Source organism: Pseudophryne corroboree, chromosome 10 (genome assembly GCF_028390025.1).
Source record: "Pseudophryne corroboree isolate aPseCor3 chromosome 10, aPseCor3.hap2, whole genome shotgun sequence".
Classification (NCBI taxonomy): Eukaryota; Metazoa; Chordata; class Amphibia; order Anura; family Myobatrachidae; genus Pseudophryne; species Pseudophryne corroboree.
The window spans coordinates 256767345-256784548 of NC_086453.1; positions in this window are offsets into that span (position 1 = coordinate 256767345).

A 17204-nucleotide genomic window follows, 5' to 3' on the forward strand; every position below is an offset into this window, starting at 1 on the left:
TGGAGAGACCGAAGGGCAACGTCTGAAATTGGTAATGACAATCCTGTATCGCGAATCTCAGATAATCTTGATGTGGAGGATAAATGGGCACATGTAAGTAGGCATCTTTTATGTCCACTGACACCATGAAGTCCCCTTCCTCCAGACTGGAAATCACTGCCCTCAGAGATTCAATCTTGAACTTGAACCTTTGCAGGTAGAGATTCAGATTTTTCAGGTTTAGATTCGGTCTTACCGAGCTGTCCGGCTTCGGAACTACAAATAGGCTTGAATAAATCCCTTCTCCCTGTTGTAACAAGGGAACCAGGACAATGACTTGATCCTGACACAATTTTTGTATTGCTGCTGCTACCACTTCCCTGTCCGGGAGAGAAGCTGGTAAGGCCGATTTGAAAAATAGGCATGGGGGAATGTCTTGAAACTCCAGTTTGTACCCTTGGGACACTATTTGTACGACCCACGGGTCCAGGCCAGATTGAACCCAGAAGTGACTGAAGAGATTCAGACGTGCCCCCACTTGAGCGGACTCCCGCAAGGGAGCCCCAGCGTCATGCTGAAGATTTGGCAGGAACAGAGGTTGATTTCTGCTCCTGTGATCCTGGAGACACAGTGGACTTTTTTCCTTTTCCCCTTCCTCTACCCGCAAAAGATAGGGGAACCTTTACCCTTTTTGTATTTATTGGGCCGAAAGGACTGCATCTGAGAGTGATGTGTCTTTTTCGTCGGTGCAGGAGCATAAGGCAAGAATGTCGACTTACCTGCGGTAGCCGCAGAAACTAAAGCATCCAGCCCCTCTCCAAACAAGGCCTCACCTTTGTACGTGAGAGCCTCCATATTTCTTTTGGAATCTGCGTCAGCATTCCATTGGGTGAATCCACAACGCCCTTCGTGCTGAGATTGCCATGGTAGCGGCTCTTGATCCCAAGAGACCAATATCTTTCATGGCTTCTAGCATATACGCAGCAGCGTCTTTGATATAACCTAGTGTTAGGAGTATCTCGTCTCTATCTATTGTGTCATTGTCTGATGACAAGTTTTCTGACCACTTTTCAATAGCGCTACTCACCCACGCACAGGCAATGGTAGGCCTGAGAAGTGTCCCATTTGTCACATAAATAGATTTCAACGTAGTCTCTAACTTGCGGTCTGCCGGCTCCTTTAGTGAAGCCGTCCCAGGCGCAAGGAGAATCACCTTTTTTGTTAAACGTGACAGGGCACTGTCTAAAAGGGGGGGATGGGTGACTCCCACCTTTTCCTGTCTTCTGCAGGGAAAGGGTAAGCTACCTGAATTCTTTTAGGAATCTGAAATTTCTTTTCAGGGTTTGCCCAGACTCCCTCAAAGAGACTGTTTAGCTCATGAGATGGAGGAAAAGTTACATTAATTTTCTTTTCTTTATAAAAGTAAGCCTTCTCCTTTGGTAAGGGAGGGGGCTCCGTAACTTCTAAGACCTCCTTTATAGCCACAATCATATATTTAATGTTTTTCGCTAATTTAGGATCTATTCCCCTGGAATCACTAGTATCGACATAGGAATCAGAGTCCGTGTCGGTATCAGTTTGTACTATATGTGCAAATTACCTTTTACGTGACCCAGAGGGGTCCCCTGCAGATGAAAGAGCAGAACTATTAAAGGTCACATCTTCCACGGATTTTCTCCAGGTTTCTGCATGAGACTCAGACTTATCCAATCTCTTACTGATATGATTCACACTATCACGTAATTCTTTCACCCATTCAGGCTCATGGTGTGCCGGCAGCGCCACCACATTACAACTCTGTGTCCCTAAAATTGCTCCCTCAGGGGAAGAGCTCCCTGCCTCAGACATGTCACACACGTGCACAATCACACCACAGACACTCCGGGGCTTATAGTGGGCAGACCCACAGTAAATCTGTCAGAAGGACACAGAAGGGACTTGCCAGTTCACAACTCGGCGCCAATGTAAAAAATTGCTGTGTATCAACAGAGACCTTTAGCGCTTTTATATGCCAATTTAAGCACCACTTTTCACTCTGCCCCCCTTAATATACACCCTGATACTTGATTCAGATGTGGAGGAGGGCCAGCGTGTCTTTTCCCTGCAGTTTGCCTAGAGAAAATGGCGCTGAAAAGCGCTGGCTGACTGAGGAGGAAGCCCCGCCCCCTGCAATGGCGCGTTTCCCCTCAGAAAACATTAGGTAATATTTATACTGGCGGGGGTGTAGGATTGTGCCACGGCCCAATCTGCTACCTTTTTGCCAGTCAGAGTAGGTTTTCATGCTACCCAGCAGCATGGCGAGCCCGCAGCATGGCGAGCGCATCGATCCCGCAAGGAGATCATTTGCGCTCGCCCCGCTGACGGCAAGCCGGCGGTTGGGATCCCGGCGACGGTGTGCTGGACCCTGGGAACCAGGCCGCCGGCAAATCATACTACACCCGTCGGATTCTCACAGGGTTTGGAATCCATATAAGGAGCCGCACCTCGCCGCCATTTTCACTCCGGCATTGGAGAGTGTAGAGAGAGGACGTGTCTCCGTCCTCAGTGCTCAGTGTCCTGCATCAGTTCAGTGTTAGTGTCTTGTGTTGCATCAGTCCAGTCACAGTGGTTGTGTCCTCTGCTGCCATATGTCCAGTGCTGCTGTATAAGTCCAGTCCAGTGGTGCTGTGTTGTGCTGCATCAGTCCAGTGGTAGTGTCTTGTGCTGCATCAGTCCAGTCACAGTGGTGGTGTCCTCTGCTGACATATGTCCAGTGCTGCTGTATAAGTCCAGTCCAGTGGTGCTGTGTTGTGCTGCATCAGTCCAGTGGTGGTGTCTTGTGCTGCATCAGTCCAGTCACAGTGGTGGTGTCCTCTGCTGACATATGTCCAGTGCTGCTGTATAAGTCCAGTCCATTGCAGTGGTGCTGTGTTGTCCTGCATCTGTCCAGTGGTGGTGTCCCTGTGCTGCCGTATATGTCCAGTGGTACTGCCGTATATGTCCAGTGATACTGCCGCATATGTCCAGTGATACTGCCGCATATGTCCATTGATACTGCTGTATATGTCCAGTGGTACTGGCGTATAAATCCAGTGATCCTGCCATATAATTCCAGTGGTACTGGCGTATAAGTCTAGTCCAGTGATAGTGCCGTATATGTCCATTGATACTGCCATATATGTCCAGCGGTACTGCCATATAAATCCAGTGATCCTGCCGTATAATTCCAGTGGTACTGGCATATAAGTCCAGTCCAGTGATACTGCCGTATATGTCCATTGATACTGCCATGTATGTCCAGCGGTACTGCCGTATATGTCTAGCGGCACTACAAATCCAGTGATCCTGCTATATAATTCCAGTGGTACTGGCATATAAGTCCAGTCCAGTGATACTGCCGTATATGTCCAGCGGTACTGCCGTATATGTCTAGCGGTACTGCCGTATATGTCCAGCGGTACTGCCGTATAAATCCAGTGATCCTACCGTATAATTCCAGTGGTACTGACGTATAAATCCAGTCCAGTGATACTGCCGTATATGTCCAGTGATACTGCCGTATATGTCCAGTGACACTGCCGTATATGTCCAGCGGTACTGCCAAATAAATCCAGTGATCCTGCCGTATATGTACAGTGGTACTGGCGTATATGTCCAGTGGTACTGGCGTATAAGTCCAGTGATCCTGACGTATAATTTCAGTGATCCTGCCATATATGTCCAGTGGTACTGCCATATAATTCCAGTGATACTGCTATATAATATATATATATATATATATATATATATATATAATAAGAATTTACTTACCGATAATTCTATTTCTCGTAGTCCGTAGTGGATGCTGGGGACTCCGTCAGGACCATGGGGAATAGCGGCTCCGCAGGAGACAGGGCACAAAAATAAAGCTTTAGGATCAGGTGGTGTGTACTGGCTCCTCCCCCTATGACCCTCCTCCAAGCCTCAGTTAGGATACTGTGCCCGGACGAGCGTACACAATAAGGAAGGATATTGAACCCCGGGTAAGACTCATACCAGCCACACCAATCACACCGTATAACTTGTGATCTGAACCCAGTTAACAGTATGACAAACTTGGAGCCTCTGAACAGACGGCTCACAACAAATAACAACCCGATTTTTTTGTAACAATAACTATGTACAAGTATTGCAGACAATCCGCACTTGGGATGGGCGCCCAGCATCCACTACGGACTACGAGAAATAGAATTATCGGTAAGTAAATTCTTATTTTCTCTAACGTCCTAAGTGGATGCTGGGGACTCCGTCAGGACCATGGGGATTATACCAAAGCTCCCAAACGGGCGGGAGAGTGCGGATGACTCTGCAGCACCGAATGAGAGAACTCAAGGTCCTCCTCAGCCAGGGTATCAAATTTGTAGAATTTTGCAAACGTATTTGTCCCTGACCAAGTAGCAGCTCGGCAGAGTTGTAATGCCGAGACTCCCCGGGCAGCCGCCCAGGATGAGCCCACTTTCCTTGTGGAATGGGCCTTGACAGATTTAGGTTGTGGCAAGCCTGCCACAGAATGTGCAAGTTGAATTGTGCTACAAATCCAACGAGCAATCGTCTGCTTAGAAGCAGGAGCACCCATCTTGTTGGGTGCATACAATATAAGCAGTGAGTCAGACTTTCTGACTCCCGCCGTTCTTGAAATATATATTTTCAATTCCCGGACCACGTCCAACAACTTGGAATCCTCCAACTCGTTAGTAGCCGCAGGCACCACAATAGGCTGGTTCAGGTGAAACGCTGACACCACCTTAGGCAGAAAATGAGGACGCGTCCGCAGTTCTGCCCTGTCCGTATGGAAAATCAGATATGGGCTCTTATATGATAAAGCCGCCAATTCTGATACTCTCCTGGCTGAAGCCAGGGCCAGTAGCATGGTTACTTTCCATGTGAGATACTTCAGCTCCACCGATTTGAGCGGCTCAAACCAATGGGATTTGAGAAAATCCAAGACTACATTAAGATCCCACGGTGCCACTGGGGGCACAACCGGGGGCTGTATATGTAGTACTCCTTTTACAAAAGTCTGGACTTCAGGAACTGAAGCCAATTCTTTCTGGAAGAAAATCGACAGGGCCGAAATTTGAACCTTAATGGACCCCAATTTGAGGCCCATAGACAATCCTGTTTGCAGGAAATGTAGGAATCGACCCAGTTGAAATTCCTCCGTGGGGGCCTTCCTGGCCTCACACCACGCAACATATTTCCTCCAAATGCGGTGATAATGTTGTGCAGTCACCTCCTTCCTGGCCTTTACCAGTGTAGGAATGACCTCTTCCGGAATGCCTTTTTCCTTTAGAATTCGGCGTTCAACCGCCATGCCGTCAAACGCAGCCGCGGTAAGTCTTGGAATAGACACGGTCCCTGCTGAAGCAGGTCCCGTCTTAGAGGTAGAGGCCACGGATCCTCCGTGAGCATCTCTTGAAGTTCCGGGTACCAAGTTCTTCTTGGCCAATCCGGAGCCACTAGTATCGTTCTTACTCCCTTTTGCCGTATAATTCTCAGTACTTTTGGTATGAGAGGCAGAGGAGGGAACACATACACTGACTGGAACACCCACGGTGTTACCAGAGCGTCCACAGCTATTGCCTGAGGATCTCTTGACCTGGCGCAATACCTGTCCAGTTTTTTGTTGAGGCGGGACGCCATCATATCCACCATTGGTTTTTCCCAACGGTTCACAATCATGTGGAAGACTTCTGGATGAAGTCCCCACTCTCCCGGGTGTAAATCGTGTCTGCTGAGGAAGTCTGCTTCCCAGTTGTCCACTCCCGGAATGAATACTGCTGACAGTGCTATCACATGATCTTCCGCCCAGCGAAGAATCCTTGCAGCTTCTGCCATTGCTGTCCTGCTTCTTGTGCCGCCCTGTCTGTTTACGTGGGCGACTGCCGTGATGTTGTCCGACTGGATCAACACCGGCTGACCCTGAAGCAGGGGTTTTGCCAGACTTAGAGCATTGTAAATCGCTCTTAGCTCCAGTATATTTATGTGAAGAGACATCTCCAGGCTTGACCATACTCCCTGGAAGTTTCTTCCTTGTGTGACCTCTCCCCAGCCTCTCAGACTGGCATCCGTGGTCACCAGGACCCAGTCCTGTATGCCGAATCTGCGGCCCTCTAACAGATGAGCACTCTGCAACCACCACAGAAGAGACACCCTTGTCCGTGGCGATAAGGTTATCCGCTGATGCATCTGCAGATGCGATCCGGACCATTTGTCCAGCAGATCCCACTGAAAAGTTCGTGCGTGGAATCTGCCGAATGGAATCGCTTCGTAAGAAGCCACCATCTTTCCCAGGACTCTTGTGCATTGATGCACAGACACTGTCCTTGGTTTTAGGAGGTTCCTGACAAGTTCGGATAACTCCCTGGCTTTCTCCTCCGGAAGAAACACCTTTTTCTGAACCGTGTCCAGAATCATTCCCAGGAATAGCAGACGTGTCGTCGGGGTCAACTGAGATTTTGGAAAATTCAGAATCCACCCGTGTTGTTGCAGCACTAGTTGGGTTAGTGCTACTCCGTCTTCCAGCTGTTCTCTGGATCTTGCCCTTATCAGGAGATCGTCCAAGTAAGGGATAATTAATACGCCTCTTCTTCGTAGAAGGATCATCATTTCGGCCATTACCTTGGTAAAGACCCGAGGTGCCGTGGACAATCCAAACGGCAGCGTCTGAAACTGTTAATGACAGTTTTGCACCACGAACCTGAGGTACCCTTGATGTGAAGGGCAAATTGGGACATGCAGGTAAGCGTCCTTTATGTCCAGGGACACCATAAAGTCCCCTTCTTCCAGATTCGCTATCACTGCTCTGAGTGACTCCATCTTGAACTTGAATTTTTGTATGTACAGGTTCAAAGATTTGAGATTTAGAATAGGTCTTACCGAGCCGTCCGGCTTCGGTACCACAAATAGCGTGGAGTAATACCCCTTTCCCTGTTGTAGGAGGGGTACCTTGACTATCACCTGCTGAGCAAACAGCTTGTGAATGGCTTCCAATACCGTCGCCCTGTCTGAGGGAGACGTTGGCAAAGCAGACTTTAGGAACCGGCGAGGGGGAGACTTCTCGAATTCCAACCTGTAACCCTGAGATACTACCTGCAGAATCCAGGGGTCCACCTGTGAGCAAGCCCACTGTGCGCTGAAATTCTTGAGTCGACCCCCCACCGTTCCTGAGTCCGCTTGTAAGGCCCCAGCGTCATGCTGAGGGCTTTGCAGAACCCTGGGAGGGCTTCTGTTCCTGGGCAGGGGCTGCTTGCTGCCCTCTCTTACCCTTTCCTCTGCCCCGAGGCAGATATGACTGTCCTTTTGTCCGCTTGTTCTTATAGGAACGAAAGGACTGCGGCTGAAAAGACGGTGTCTTTTTCTGTTGGGAGGGGGTCTGAGGTAAAAAAGTGGATTTTCCGGCAGTTGCCGTAGCCACCAGATCCGATAGACCGACGCCAAATAATTCCTCCCCTTTATACGGCAATACTTCCATATGTCGTTTGGAATCCGCATCACCTGACCACTGTCGCGTCCATAAACTCCTTCTGGCAGATATGGACATCGCATTTACTCTCGATGCCAGAGTGCAAATATCTCTCTGCGCATCTCGCATATAAAGGAAAGCATCCTTTAATTGCTCTATAGTCAATAAAATACTGTCCCTATCCAGGGTATCAATATTTTCAGTCAGGGAATCCAACCAGACGACCCCAGCACTGCACATCCAGGCTGAGGCGATGGCTGGTCGCAGTATAACCCCAGTATGTGTGTATATACTTTTTAAGGTAGTTTCCAGCCTCCTATCTGCTGGATCCTTGAGGGCGGCCGTATCAGGAGACGGTAACGCCACTTGTTTTGATAAGCGTGTGAGCGCCTTATCCACCCTAGGGGGTGTTTCCCAGCGCGCCCTAACCTCTGGCGGGAAAGGGTATAATGCTAATAACTTTTTTGAAATTAGCATTTTTCTATCTGGGTTAACCCACGCTTCATCACATACATCATTTAATTCCTCTGATTCAGGAAAAACTACAGGTAGTTTTTTCACCCCCCACATAATACCCCTTTTTGTGGTACTTGTAGTATCAGAGATATGCAAAGCCTCCTTCATTGCCGTGATCATATAACGTGTGGCCCTACTTGAAAATACGTTTGTTTCATCACCGTCGACACTAGATTCAGTGTCTGTGTCTGGGTCTGTGTCGACCGACTGAGGTAAAAGGCGCTTTACAGCCCCTGACGGTGTCTGAGACGCCTGGGCAGGTACTAACTGGTTTGCCGGCCGTCTCATGTCGTCAACTGATTTTTGTAATGTGCTGACATTATCACGTAATTCCATAAACAAAGCCATCCATTCCGGTGTCGACTCCCTGGGGGGTGACATCACCATTATCGGCAATTGCTCTGCCTCCACGCCAACATCGTCCTCATACATGTCGACACACACGTACCGACACACAGCAGACACACAGGAAATGCTCTTATCGAAGACAGGACCCCACTAGCCCTTTGGGGAGACAGAGGGAGAGTTTGCCAGCACACACCCAAGCGCTATAATATATATGGGAACAACCCTATATAAGTGTTGTTCCTTATAGCCGCTTAAATATATAAAAATATCGCCAAAATATGCCCCCCCTCTCTGTTTTACCCTGTTTCTGTAGTGCAGTGCAGGGGAGAGTCCTGGGAGCCTTCCTCACAGCGGAGCTGAGCAGAAAAAAAAATGGCGCTGTGTGCTGAGGAGAATAAGCCCCGCCCCCTATTCCGGCGGGCTTTTCTCCCGGAGTTTTAGACATTTGGCATGGGTTAAATACATACATATAGCCTCAATGGCTATATGTGATGTATTCTTTTGCCATAAAAGGTATTATATATTGCTGTCCTGGGCGCCCCCAGCAGCGCCCTGCACCCTCCGTGACCGTCTGGTGTGAAGTGTGTGACAACAATGGCGCACAGCTGCAGTGCTGTGCGCTACCTTCATGAAGACTGAAGAGCCTTCTGCCGCCTGTTTCCGGACCTTCAATCTTCAGCATCTGTAAAGGGGGGTCGGCGGCGCGGCTCCGGGACGAACCCCAGGGTGAGACCTGTGTTCCGACTCCCTCTGGAGCTAATGGTGTCCAGTAGCCTAAGAATCCAATCCATCCTGCACGCAGGTGAGTTGAAATTCTCTCCCCTAAGTCCCTCGATGCAGTGAGCCTGTTGCCAGCAGGACTCACTGAAAATAAAAAACCTAAAAAACTTTTTCTAAGCAGCTCTTTAGGAGAGCCACCTAGATTGCACCCTGCTCGGACGGGTACAAAAACCTAACTGAGGCTTGGAGGAGGGTCATAGGGGGAGGAGCCAGTACACACCACCTGATCCTAAAGCTTTATTTTTGTGCCCTGTCTCCTGCGGAGCCGCTATTCCCCATGGTCCTGACGGAGTCCCCAGCATCCACTTAGGACGTTAGAGAAATATATATATATAATATACATACCCTGTTGCAAAGCGGATTACTGAGGCCATAACAACTATGCTGGTGTTTAGACGTGCGTCTGGTATCCACCATTCGTGCAGTGGGACTGGGGCCAGGTGTTTGTGTCACTTAGCTTAGTCATACAGCTACCTCATTGCCATCTTTTACATCTTTGCATGATGTGCTGTTTGGGGCCTTTTTTTTTTTATATCTGCCCTCCTGTCTGCCACTACAGTGCCACTCCTAGATGGGCCAGGTGTTTATGCCGCACACTTGTGTCGCCTAGCTTAGTTATACAGCAACCTCGGTGCAACCTTTTGGCCTAAAAACAATATTGTGAGGTGTGAGGTGTTCAGAGTAGACTGGAAATTAGTGGAAAATAATGTTATTGAGGTTAATAATACCGTAGGATCAAAATTAGCCCAAATTCTGTGATTTTAGCTGTTTTTTTTAATGTTTTTTTCAAAAATCATCCAGATCCAAAGCCAAAACACGAAAGGGTGGTTTTGGCAAAACCAATCCAAAACCAAAACACGAACGGGGAATTAGAACCAAAACACAAAACACGAAGATTGCCCGCCGTACATCTCTATTTAGAACACAGATTCTGTGTCATAAATATCTTCTTTGTATTTTTCTAATCTTTGATTCCGTGACAATGCAGCCAAAACTGCTCGGGAGGCAGAGAGAGCACTGCCTCCTGCTTCCAATAGTAAAGTGGCTGAAGCGGGGGGCAGGGCCACTGCCGCAGGCAGAAAAAGTCCATTCAAAATAATGAGAAGAAGAGGCAGCTGTACATCTGCCTCATTGACAGGGCTGTGCTTTCAGGCCACATCAAAGCACGCCCCTGTCAATGAGGCAGTTGTGATTGGAGAGTGGATCCAGCACTGAGCTGTGACTGTATCTGACTGTCACTGCCAGTGCTGCGCCTCGGCTCTCTCTCTCCCTGCATTCTATGTGTGCCCGATCCTCAGCACCACATCACTCAGTGCTACAATGCACATCACCTTGGCTCAGGACCTGTGTTTAATCCAGCGGGGACTCTACGAGAACAGGTTGGCGATCATCAGTGCGGGAGTGAGTGGTTTCTTCCTCCCCGGCATGTCAGCTGTCTCCCCATCCCTGCCACGTACCAGCTGAACGTAACATTTTCCAGCAGCGGACACATCTCTGTGACTGTGACATCTCTATCACAGCACTGTGACTCCATAAATAAAGGAACAGTAATATAGCCAAATTTACACTTGCATTTTTTGCACAGCACTGGTTTATGTCAAGTGCTTAAACCCCCCTTTTCCACCCCTATATGTGCCTCTCCAGACAATGACCCCACCGCACGTCACTGCTGTCTACCTACAGTATTCTATGTCAGTCTTTTGACCCTGTCAACCTAATGCATGTCTACCATTAGGGGAAGACCTATTTACTGTAGACCTTTAGTGTAGAGCTAATAATCCACAGCCATGAATAATATACATACTATGGGACTGATCTAGAGTTGCGAGCAAGTTGGTTATAATTTAGGGGTGTGCACCGGCCACTTTTCGTGTTTTGGTTTTGGATCTGGATCTTTCTTCGTGTTTTGGATCTGGATTGGTTTTGCCAAGACCACCCTTGCGGGTTTTTGTTTTGGATCTGTTTTGGGGGGAGATCTTAAAAACAGCTAAAATTACAGAATTTTGGTCTTTTAGTTTTCATGCTATTATGAACCTCAATAACATTCATTTTCACTCATTTCCAGTCTATTCTGAACACCTCGCAGCACAGTGATTGGGTCGGATCTGCGCCGGCGCCACAGTGATTGACAGGCAGAGGCGGTCACTGGGCGGGAGGGGCTGGATGGCGGCGTTAAGCCGCAGTTTAAGGGGCGCAGTCCGGCCAACGCAGGTGTGGCCGGACCATTGGGGGGGCGGGCCGCAGCAGCTGCGTGACGTCACAAGCAGCCGCTGCGACCTGGGCAGCGAAGAGGTTCTACCGGCCACCCGCAGGAGCTGCGCTGGCCGGGAGTTACTCCTCAAATGCAAAAGCATCGCCGCTGAGCGATGCTTTTGCATTTCTGTGGGGGGTAGCCGGCACTGACATGCGGGGCGGACTAGTACTGTGCTGGGCGTCCTCCCGCATGTCTGAGTGCCTGATCGTAGCTGTGCTAAATTTAGTACAGCTACGATCAACTCAGAATGTCCCCCAATATCGGGGGTAATCCAGAGTTGATCGTAGCAGCGAATTTGTTAGCAGTTGGGCACTACCATGTGCACTGCAGGGGAGGGGGGCAGATATAACGTGCAGAGACAGTTAGATTTTGTTGGGATGTGTTCAATCTGAAATCTAAATTGCAGTGTCGAAATAAAGCAGCCAGTATTTACCCTGCACAGAAACAATATAACCCACCCAAATCTAACTCACTCTGCAAATGTTATATCTGCCACACCTGCAGTGCACATGGTTTTGCCCAACTGCTAACAAATTTGTTGCTGCGATCAATTCTGAATTACCCCTATTGTTTTTAGGCCAAAAGGTTACACCGAGGTAGCTGGATGACTAAGCTAAGCGACACAAGTGGGCGGCACAATCACACGGGGCCCATCTAGTTGTGGCAATGGAATGGCAGACAGGATGGCAGTTTGAAATACTAGGCCACAAAGAGTACAAAATGCGAAGAAAAAAAGAGAGATGCAAGATGGAATTGTCCTTGTATAAGCAGGACACGCACACTTTAACAAACCAATAATTTCAGCACCAGGGTCTGCCACATGACTGTGGCTGAAATTATTGGTTCGTTTGGGCCCCCACAAAACAAGCTGGTAATTCATCTGTCCCTGCACAAACTGGCTCTACAGAGGCAAGATGTCGTCCTCATCCTCATCGACCGATTCCTCACCCCCTTCAGTGTTGTGTACATCCTCATCCTCACGGAGTATTAATTCATCCCCCCTGGAATCCACCACCACAGGTACCTCTGTACTTTCTGGAGGCTGGTACTCCAGGAAGAATTGATCATTCATTTTGATGAACATCATCTTCTCCACATTGTGTGGAAGTAACCTCCCACACTTATCGCTGACAAGATTACCGCCTGCACTAAAAACTCTTTTGGAGTAGACACTGGAGGGGGGCAACTTAGATAAAATAGAGCCAGTTTGTACAGCGGCCTCCAAATTGCCTCTTTTTCCTGTCAGTACAGGTACGGACTGTCTGACATGTCTACTTGGATGCTGTCACCGATTTAATCCTCTCCCATTCTTTCAATGGTGACAGCAGATTGACCACCCTCGGATCCTGGCAAAGCGAATGAAGGGCTTCATCCACAAGTCCCACATACCGAGCGGAATCGCTCCGTCTTAGCTCCTCCTTCACTTTCTCCAGCTGTTTCTGCAAAAGCCTGATGAGGGGAATGACCTTACTCAAGCTGGCAGTGTCTGAACTGACTTCACGTTTAGCAAGTTCGAAGGGTTGGAGAACCTTGCACAACATGGAAATCAATCTCCACTGCGCTTGAGTCAGGTGCATAACCCCTCCTTTGTCTATGTTATAGGTGGATGTATAGGCTTGAATGGCCTTTTGCTGCTCCTCCATCCTCTGAAGCATATAGAAGGTTGAGTTCCACTGCGTTACAACCTCTTGCTTCAGGTGATGGCAGGGCACGTTAAAGAGTGTTTTCTGGCGTTCCAGTCTTCGGCACGCAGTCGCTGAATGGCGAAAGTGTTCCAAAAATTTTGGGGCCACCAAAAGTGTCTCCTGCACGGCCCTGTCATCTTTAAAAAAAATGCTGCACCACCAAATTTATTGTGTGAGCAAAACATGGAACATGCTGGAATTTGCCCTGATTTAATGCCCGCACAATATTGGTGGCATTGTCTGATATCACAAATCCCCAGGAGAGTCTAAGTGGGGTAAGCCATTAGGCGATGATTTCCCTTAGTTTCTAAGAGGTTGTCGGCGGTGTGCCTCTTACTAAAACTGGTGATACACAGCGTAGCCTGCCTTGGAATGAGCTGGCGTTTCTGAGATGCTGCTACTGGTGCCGCTGCTGTTGTTGCTGCGCAAGGCGATACATCTACCCAATGGGCTGTCACAGAGATGTAGTCCTTAGTTTGCCTTGTCTACATGTCCGTGGTTAAGTGGACAGTGGGTACAACTGCATTTTTTAGGACACTTTTTTTCTGACGTCTCTGTACATTCTTAGTATCGCCTGCCTAGTGAAGTGAAATTTAGATGGGATTTGGTACCGGGGACACACTACCTCCATCAATTGTCTAAATCCCACTGCACCAATGGCGGACACCGGATGCACGTCTAACACCAACATAGCTGTCAAGGCCTCAGTTATCCGCTTTGCAACAGGATGACTGCTGTCATATTTCATCTTCCTTGCAAAGGACTGTTGGACAGTCAATTGCCTAGTTGAAGTAGTACAAGTGGTCTTCCGACTTCCCCTCTGGGATGACGATCGACTCCCAGCAGCAACAACAGCAGTGGCAGCAGCAGTAGGCGTACCACTCAAGGATCCTCCAGAGCAATCCCGGTTAGGAGAGAACTCGTCAGTCATGCCAGTGACATGGCCTGCAGGACTACTGATGTTACTGACTGAGGAGGAAATTGACGTTGAGGGAGTTGGTGGTGTGGCTTGCAGGAGCTTGAGTACAAGAGGAAGAAAGGATTTAAGTGTCGGTGGACTGCTTACGCTCTTACCCAAAGTTTCTGAACTTGATAATGACTTTTGATGAATGCGCTGCAGGTGACGTGTAAGGGAGGATGTTCCTAGGTGGTTAACATCCTTACCCCTACTTATTACGGATTGACAAAGGCAACACACAGCTTGACACCTGTTGTCCGGATTTGTGGAGAAATAATTCCACACCGAAGAGGTGGCTTTTTTGGTATTTTGCCCAGGCATCACAATGGGCTTATTCATCCCACGGACAACAGATGTCTCCCCTGTTGCCTAATTTAAACAAACCACATCACCATCAGAATCCTCATCGTCAACTTCCTCCTTAGAGCCAGCTACACCCATATCCTCATCCTGGTGTACTTCTACAGTGACAACTTCAATTTGAAGATCAGAACCTGGACTGTGGGTGCTCCATCACTTGCAGGGGGCATGCAAATGGTGGAAGGAGCCACCTCTTCCAGTCCAGTGTTGGGAAGGTCAGGCATCGCAACAGTCGACACACTTGGACTCTCCTTGGGGATTTGTGACACCATCTTAGAACGTACAGTTCTTTGCTGTGCTTTTGCCAGCTTAACTCTTTTCATTTTTCTTGCGGGAGGATGAGGGCTTCTATCGTCATGTGAAACTGAACCACTAGTCATGAACATAGGCCAGGGCCTTAGCTGTTCCTTATCACTCCGTGTCGTAAATGGCATATTGGCAAGTTTACGTTTCTCCTCAAACAATTTTTTTTTTTGGGGGGGGGGGGGGGGTAATTTTACTGAACTTTGGCTTCTTGGATTTTACATGCCCTCTACTATGACATTGGACATCGGACTTGGCAGACGATGTTGATGGCATTTCATCGTCTATGTCATGACTAGTGGCAGCAGCTTCAGCACTAGGAGGAAGTGGTTCTTAATCTTTCCCTATTTTATCCTCCAAACTTGTTCTCCATTATTTTTCTGGAGTTATATAACAATATGCGGCACAGGAGAGCATATTCCTAAACCACACACCCACTGCAAAGCCTGTGAAAATTATTAGGATAATAACCCTTTTTTTTTTTTGGAGTTATAATAATATGCAGCACAGGATAAAAATTATTTGGATTAAATATTAATAACCCCTTTATTTGGACTAAATAATACACAGCACAGGACAGCACCACTGGACTTTTACGGCTGTACCACTGGACTTATACGGCTGTACCCCTGGACTTATACGGCTGTACCCCTGGACTTATACGGCTGTACCCCTGGACTTATATGGCTGTACCGCTGGATTTATATGGCTGTACCGCTGGACTTATACGTCAGTACCACTGGACTTATATGGCTGTATACGGTAGTACCGCAGGACTTATTCAGCTATACCGCAGGACGTATACGGCAGTACTGCTGGACTTATACGGCAGTACTGCTGGACTTATACGGCTGTACCGCTGGACTTATACGGCTGTAACGCTGGACTTATACGCTTGTACCGCTGGACTTATACGCTTGTACCGCTGGACTTATTCGGCAGTACCGCTGGACTTATACGCTTGTACGGGCTGGACTTATACGGCTGTACCGCTGGACTTATACGGTTGTATACGGCAGTACCGCAGCACTTATACAGCTGTACCGCAGATCTTATTTGGCTGTACCGCTGAACTTATGTTGCTGTTCCGCTGGACTTACACGGCTGTACTGCTGGACTTATACGCTTGTACCGCTGGACTTATACGGCAGTACCGCTGGACTTATACGGCTGTACCGCTGGACTTATACACTTCTACGGACTGGACTTATACGCTTGTACGGGCTGGACTTATACGGCTGTACCGCTGGACTTATACGGCTGTACTGCTGGACTTATACGGCTGTACTGCTGGACTTATACGCTTGTATGGGCTGGACTTATACGGCTGTACCGCTGGACTTATAAGGTTGTATACGGCAGTACCGCAGGACTTACACAGCTGTACTTATGTGGCTGTACCGCTGGACTTATGCGCCAGTACCACTGGACTTATACGGCTGTACCACTAGACTTATACATCAGTACCACTAGACTTATATGGCAGCACCACTGGACTGGACTTATACGGCAGTACCACTGGACTGCACTTATATGGCAGCACCACTGGACTGGACTTATACAGCATCACCACTCGACTTATAGCAGCACAGGACACCACCACTGGACTGATGCAGCACAAGACAGCACCACTGGACTGATGCAGCACAACACAGCTCCACTGGACTGGATTTATACAGAAGCACCACTGGACTTATGGCAGCACAAGACACCACCACTGGACTGATGCAGCACAAGACCGCACCACTGGACTGGACATATATAGCAGCACCACTGGACTTATGGCAACACAGGACACCACCACTGTGACTGGACTGATGCAGCACAAGACACCACCACTGGACTGATGCAACACAAGACAGCACCTCTGGAATGATACAAATGAGCAGGTCGCCACCCCACGCACCATGCCACTTTTCCGCACAGACACTGAGGAGACACGTCCTCTCGCTACACTCTCCAGGACTGGAGTGAAGATGGTGGGGAGGGAGGCGCAAAATATACAAAGTCTGGATCTCTCGACAATCCGACACCAGGATGATGACGTTTTGTCTCATTCTGGGAACCTAGTCTGGCAAGAAAACCTGAGCCGGAATCGGTTCCCAACTCGGATCGGGAGTATTCGGTGGGGTTCGGATTTCCAAAATCTGAACCTGCTCATCCCTATTATAATTGCTCCTGCATTGCATACATGGGGCCTGATTCATGTTTGGTAGGAATTACACAGCCGCAAGGAAGTAGCTGTGCAATTACAAGTCATTCAAATTCTAATGCAGTAGGAAATAGACGCCTCCTCTTTGCATTAACGAGGATCCGAGTGCTGCATCTGAGGGTTAAGGCACCGAGGCTTACTCAGGCTGGCCGTAGGATCCGGACACCAAGCATCATATTTATAAACAAACCATCGGTTTTATGTACAAATATGAATTAGGCCCATGGTACTAAGGGCCTAATTCAGCATGGAATGCTATTCTGGAAAATTGCAAATCGAGCAATTATCGAACGACTGCCCAGGCGTAGCGTTTGCATTGCGCACAC